The sequence below is a fragment of the Bidens hawaiensis genome, unplaced genomic scaffold (genome assembly GCF_021521415.1).
Source record: "Bidens hawaiensis isolate Kalapana, Puna unplaced genomic scaffold, B.hawaiensis_p1.1 tig00025586_1, whole genome shotgun sequence".
Lineage (NCBI taxonomy): Eukaryota > Viridiplantae > Streptophyta > Magnoliopsida > Asterales > Asteraceae > Bidens > Bidens hawaiensis.
The window spans coordinates 27895-35291 of NW_027494092.1; the positions used below are offsets into that span (position 1 = coordinate 27895).

Genomic DNA, 7397 nt, shown 5'->3' on the forward strand with positions numbered 1-7397 from the left:
CCTGAAGCACTAGTTGTAGCCAATTTTCTAGCAAGTGAAAAGGTTCGGTAAGTAGGCGAAATGGCAGCTGTAACAGACCGAAGAAGACCTTGTACAAGTAGTTTCATCTTAATTTCCTATGAATAAATACCATACAAACATATCGGTTATTAGTTAAGTATCCTGGCGAGACAACTAAATCTTGTGATACAAGGCTCGATAACAAAACAAGCTTTATATATTTGAGGCTCAGGCTCAGCTGGATAAGGCTGATTTAGGGGTTTATCTATCTAAGAAGTCCATTTCATAAGATTAGATATAGTGTTAGTGTGTATGGAAAACATAAAATGTACTAAATTAAGAAAAAATGTGCAATGAATCATGTTGTTATCAGGCATATAATACAAGAATAAGAAATGAAGATCTACATCTACTGCAACCTAATTTCATAATAATAATAATAATAATCAATTTTCTTAAGATTTTAGTTTATGATTACATCGAAACAGAAGGCAAGCGGGTAATAAGTTGCGCCGCTAGCCCTTCTTGAATTGTAAAACCCAATCTTTTAAAAACTACATTTGCGGATCTTGGAGTCATAACATTACTATGCATGACCCGTTGGACACGGGTAAGTAACTCCACAGCTTCAGGCGAGAGGAAACCAAAAGTATCAAAAGCAAAAGGAATAAAAACGTGTTGGTTGTCAAGACACGTCTTCTCATGTTTGGTCACCTTGCCTAAAGCAGCTTTCAAAGCTTGATATACTGTGCAAATCAATCAATCAAAACTGATAATCTACTCAGCGGAGCGGAGCGAAGCTGTGTTCTTTGGAGCGGTGTCGATGAAATGCGGTTCGGTTCGGTTCGGCCGGATGGAGGGAACACAAAGTGGGCTCTGGGCGGCCTTTTCAACTTTTGCTTTTGGGCTTCCAATTCATATAAATTGTGTATATAATCTCAGCCCACTTACACTCTCAAGTTTCTTTTCTTCACCTTCTTTTAGGTGTGACCCTAGCCTAACAAACTACAAGGTCACAAACGTAAAGTGGTCAATTCGTTTTGAGAAGATAACATAAGAAGACTATATTCACTACAATGCTTAAAAGAAAAAAAAAGAAAAAAAATTACCCTTTTGAGTTTTCTAACTCTAAGAGCTTGTTCTTTTATATTTTGCGTTATGATTTATTTTTTAATTTTTTAGGGGTTTTCTATTAAGATCAAAAACCCCTCAAACAAATATTCAAATAATAATAAAAAATTCATAACTCAAAATATAAATCAAAGACAAAAAAAGGTAAAAAAAACTAAAATGTTTTATTCATTGTTCTAGTTAAAAAAAAAAAAAAAAACCTCGAGAAAAGATTCTAACGAATTCACTTGAAATCCTTTACATTTTGGAAGGATTTAGAATTCTTTTATTTAAAGGAATTTGAAGGAATTGAATTCCAATTTCAATTCTTTGACAACCAAACACACCAAAATGGAATTAAGATTCCAATTCCAATGAAATGAACACACCATGTTATAGGATTTTAATTCCAATTCCTTTGAATTCCCACGAATTCTGTGAAACGAACGTGCCCTAAGGGTATGTTTGGTTGGAGGTAATGAAATGAAGGAAGAATGGAATGGAGAAGGAATGGAATGGAATGGAATAGGTAAAGAAATGAAATATATCATTAATATTTATTTGCCTTGTTTGGTTAACCTATGAGAATGAAATGAATTTTACTTTATGTTGTTTGGTATCCAAAAAATTGTAGGAATGAAATAGAAATAATAAAACACTCATATATCAAAATAATTGTTCTTTACCAAAATAAAAAAAAAACTATAATGACGACGCTGGTAGTAGCTCCGACGACGAAAACAACAGTGGTGGTGGCGGTCAGGGGCAAGGGCGGGTGGCGGCGATGGCGTTGACAGTATTGGTAGTGATGATGATGGTAGGGTGGAGGCGACAGTGGTGGCGGTTAGGTGTTGGTGGTCAGGGAGCGACAATGGTGGTGATGGTGATGGTCATGCGGTGGCGGTAATAATGGTTGCGGTTGTTACGGCAACGAAGGTGGCGGTGGCGGTGGTAGCACTGGTGGTAAAGTAGTGGTGGTGGTGGCAACGGAGACGGCGACGACGGGGTCAGGTGGTGGTGGATACGGCGACAGCGGCGATCAAGTGGTGGTGGCGGCGGCGATGGTAGTGGTGGTTGTCGAGAAAGTTGGGTGAATGAGGAATTGAATGAAAAAAAAAGAAGGGGGTGGGAATGAATGGATTTGATGGAATGCGATTCCATGTGTAATGAATGATTCTATTTCATTGAGCAACAAAACACCACTTTTTTCATTCCCACGTAATGAATCATTCCATTTTTCTTGTCATTCATACATACCAAACGATACCTAATATCAGTGGCAGATCCAGGAATTTTTTTTAGGTGGTTCCCTCTTAATTTATAAGGTGGTTCCTACGCGTCTTCTATATATCCGTACACTATTATTTCGAAACTCGGGTGGTTCCGGGGAACCACCCGTTTGTATGCTGGATCCGCCAATGCCTAATATGATATCTACTCAACATGCTCTTTTTTTTACATTACATGGCAATATGTTTATGTCATTTGATAACCTTTCATGTTTATGAGATAAATTTGCAAGTTCATTGCGTTTTTTCGGAAATAGCAGTAAAGTTCTTTGAATTTTTTGGTAAAACATTCTATGTAAGTTCAATATAAGAATAGTACTCGAATAATGCGTTCAATAGAAACTAAACATGATTGACGATAAAAAGTGATCTTAGTTTCAAATATATCAAAGCGTATTAAGGGAATGTATAAAAAGAAAACTCATGTAAACCCGATGCACAAATCTTATTTTTTAACATATGTAAAATATGTTTATTATATTTATTATAAAAAAAATAATAAAATAAAAAGAAACTTATGCAACGAATAATTAACACGCGCTAAATAAAACATTTTAGTACAGAGAGAAGAGTAAAAAAATAACTTCCAATTTTTTGTATTCACTTTTAACCTCAAAGTTATGAAACATACTTGGACCCAAGTAACGCCCAACCACTAGCCCAGTTCAGCGGCACAAGGAAATGAGCAACATGGTGAGAACGATCGCCGGATCAATATAAGCGAGATGATGGAGGACAATAAGGACATGATGAATGCTAAGAAAATTGAGTGTTTCTCCTATTCCGTATAATGATTAGTTCTGAATATTGTTGCATCAACTTCAATTAGTAATCCTTCTATCAATGAAATTCAATATACATTCCTTCTCAAATCGATTAAAATTTGATTGTGGGAATATCCATCACTACACTTCAGGACACAAACTCATTTTATTTAATTTAACAAGTGGTTGATAATGAGTTTAATAGGTTTTCTTAAACGGAGTGAATTCTTAATACATTCAGGGTATGTTTGGTACGGTGTAATGGAATAGATGAGGGAATGGAATGGACGTGGTAATGAAATGGAGAAAGGAATGAAATGGATCATTACAATTCCATTGTCATGTTTGGTTACCATATAAGAATGAAATGATTAATCGCTTTATCATTATTAATATTTTTATTAGTAATAATAATAATAAAATAAATAAATAATATTAATAATAAAGGAATATTCATAATAAGTATTTTTAAGACCTCGTGCTGCAACGAGATCGTTAAACTGTATATGCGTTGTGAAATGTTAACTCATCTAATTTAAAAATAAAATATATTGATAATGTAGTAATAGTTCTAATATAATAATAGTTATATTATAATATACAAAACGATAATGATAATATAATAACTATAATTAGAAAATAATAATAATGATAATAATAATAATTTTATAATAGTAATAATGATGTTGACTTTTTGACTTTTTCATTTCTTAAAGGAATGAAAAAAAAACACCCATACCTAAATGAATGAAAATCCTAAAAATGAAAGGAGTTTCATTCCATTCATGCATGGTAACCAAACATGTTTTTTTCTATTCCTTTGGAATGACTTATTAAATTCTACATTTCATTCCTCCATAACAAACACTACCTCATTGTTATCAAAATCTTCATTTTGATGTAACAAACTTTTAAAAGTTGCCTTTTTCATATACCAAGTGAACTAAACATAGCTATGAAGGTAAAAATATTTGAATGTTCTTTTAGCAGCAACCATTACCAAACACTAACCATAATATTAATAAATTAATAACAGCAGCATCCTTAAACCCAAACACCCTTCCACTTACAGTAACCAGTCAAATCAAATCCAGCTCAACCATCCACGTGTGAGAATCCTATTGGGTTAAGTTACGTCACTTGTCATATAAACCTCCTCCCTCGAGTCAAGTCGGCAAAGTGAGTCAGTGGTCGTGGCGAAAGAGAATGAAGAAGTCTGTGGTGATCTGCTGTCTACTTGTCATCGGAACCCTAGCTGCTCTCACTCAGGTAACAATTAACATCCCGTCATATTATCCCTAAATCTCATCAATTTCATTGTTAGGGTTTACTTGATCGTTCAGTCGATCTATCACTATTAGATTTCATCTCTCTGAAATCACCTTTGACTGCTTGCTATGGGCGCCGAAGGAGGGGAGATTGGGCGCGGTGGAGGAGGTTGCCCCCCCCCCCCCCAATCTCAACAAATCTCATTCTCCTCTTTAAACTTTTTAAAACTTTCTCCACAAATACGTCTTCTGAATCATCTTCGACACCCGACTACTACTACCCCGATATCGACTTTATTTCCGATTAGGATGAAGCGATATTTAGTGCTATTCGAGAGGCTGCCCAACTCTTAGTCCAGCATTGCAAAAGCTCACAATCACGGCCTCATCTTCAACGGGATCGCGAAGGTGCTTATGACCGGTTGATGAAAGATTATTTTTCGCGGGACGCAACTTTTGTATTTTATTATTATTGTATTTTTTTTATTATTGTGCTGGTTTTTTTGTTTTATGAAAAAAAACGAAAAAAGGTTGGGCTTCGAAGCCCTCTCACCATAGAGGGGCATTATGCCCCGCCCCAGTGCCCACGTGGCTTTGACGTGGCACTGTGGAGGGGCATCGATGCCCCCAGTGCCCACCGTCAAATTGTACGGATCTGCTTGCTTCGATCGAGGTGTTTGTTTTCTAATATTTGAATCTTATATTATTTATTTATTTGCAGGCTAAGAAATCAAACAAGGATCTGACAGAGGTGACTCACAAGGTTTATTTTGATGTTGAGATTGCTGGAAAACCCGCTGGTATTATTATTATTATTATTGTTGTTGTTGTTATTATTTATCAATCTTTAGTATCCTTTTTTATATAAAAAGATTCATTGTATGCACTTGTTTGGTTTCTCAGGAAGAATCGTTTTCGGTCTCTTTGGAAAAACCGTTCCCAAAACAGCAGGTATCAATTATGATGATGGCTACTTATTCACTCACTTTATGCTACATTTTATTTATTTATTCTTTACTAATTTAATTAACTCCTTTTCATTGCAGAAAATTTCAGAGCATTATGCACAGGTAACATTCATGGAATATATTGGGGTCATAAGGAATGTTTGACTTCAAATACCAACAATCCCTTTTTGGGCACATTGATTTTAACTTTCATTAACAGTAACAAGAAGAGACCCATAGAGCTCCTTGTGAGCTGCACAGACAATATTGTCACACTGATACTATTTGCTCATCGGATAATTTGAATTTCTTATTATATTATACTTATGTTAATTTTTTTTCCTAAATGGTCACAGGAGAGAAAGGAACCGGAAAGAGCGGGAAGCCTCTTCACTACAAAGGAAGCACTTTTCACAGGATTATCCCGAGCTTCATGATTCAAGGTGGTGATTTCACACTAGGAGACGGGAGAGGAGGAGAATCTATTTATGGATAAAAGTTTAATGATGAAAATTTCAAGATTAAGCACACTGGACCAGGTAAATCATTGATTAAGCTAACCGGTAGGCATGTAAACGAACCGAGCGTCCAGTTATCCGTTCTACACAAACATGAACAAAAAACTTTGTTCATTCAGTTAAATGAACGAACCTGAACAAATGTCTTGTTCGTTCATTTATGTTGGTGAACGCCCGTTTAAATTATTACGCTCACTTATGTCGGTTACTTTACGTTTGTTTAAGTTCGTTAATATAATTAAAAATTAGTAGGCCCATTACATTTTAGTCAAGTTTTAACAACTTTTTGGGCCCAAAGCGTTATTGTTCACATTTGCATTTAAGTTTAACTGGTTTTAGCTGTTATGTTTTATGTGGATGAACCACTCATTTATAACGTTAACAAATGATCATAAAGTCATAAACGTACACGGATACGTTCAGTTTCTTACCTTAAGAACACGAATGAGAACAAGAAAACCTGCTCGTTTAACAGTTTGTGCTCGATCGTTTGCTCAATTAAAGCTAAAACAAAAGAACATGGATATTCTCTGTCTGTTTGTAAAGAATCAGGCCTATTAATAGGTTCAACTAAATTAATAAAAAGAAAAATGCAATCATACATTAAAGTTGACAATACAATTTTCAAACGTGGTTTTTACTACGCAGGACTATTGTCAATGGCAAATGCTGGAAAGAACACCAATGGGTCACAATTCTTCATCACAACTGTCACAACCAGCTGGTAATTTGCATGATCATGGAACATGTTTTATTTATATTGTTGGTTAGAGGATTCAAACTTTTATTAACGGGTCATGAAATGCTTTTAGGTTGGATGGTAGGCATGTCGTGTTTGGGAAAGTGTTGTCCGGCATGGATATTGTTTACAAGATGGAAGCCGAAGGGACGCAAAGTGGAACACCGAAAAGCAAAGTTATAATTGCGGATAGTGGTGAACTGCCTCTATAATTATGCTTTTGTTTTAAGTTTTTGGCTTGGTGATACCTGTTTTCTTGTTTCCAAAGATGTTTAATTTTATGTATCAGGCATACATCTTGGTTTAACTAAAAACTTTTGGTTTTAATATCGTTTTTTAATACATTTCGTTTGTTTAGAGGATTGCGTAGGTTAGACAAAAGTGTGGTTGGTTCAAATGGATGATCCATGTGTCTGACAAGCGGTTCACATTGGTGCAATCCATGGTTCCTCCTTGGTTCGGTTTAAAATGGTATGTGGTTCAAAGCGATGTCATCGAGAAGTGGCATCCATAAGATTGTTCAATCAAAGGGTGTGAATGTGTGATGGTTCAAGAATTTTGATGGCAGCCCCTTGTTGAGGGGTTACCAACCTACCCGATCATCTCTATTCCGCCCTTAGGAGGAAACTCACAATGGGTGAGAAAAACCTCCTAACCCAACCCGAAACCCTCTATTTAAGACCTCCCATCTTTTCTAATGGTTTTAAAAACCAGTTCATACTGACTGGTAACCGATAAACCGGATTTCGTATGAGGGTTTGG

The 7397-nt window shown here is 35.6% G+C and overlaps 1 pseudogene across 1 annotated transcript; it reads left to right on the plus strand.

Annotated features, from left to right (window-relative positions):
• The first annotated feature begins 4369 nt into the window (after positions 1-4369).
• LOC143571802 (peptidyl-prolyl cis-trans isomerase CYP20-1-like) lies at positions 4370-6848 on the plus strand (annotated as a pseudogene). Its single transcript, XR_013142161.1, has 7 exons — positions 4370-4432; positions 5153-5231; positions 5335-5382; positions 5478-5501; positions 5735-5917; positions 6545-6620; positions 6709-6848. The product of XR_013142161.1 is annotated as a peptidyl-prolyl cis-trans isomerase CYP20-1-like (transcript).
• Positions 6849-7397: the final 549 nt, after the last annotated feature.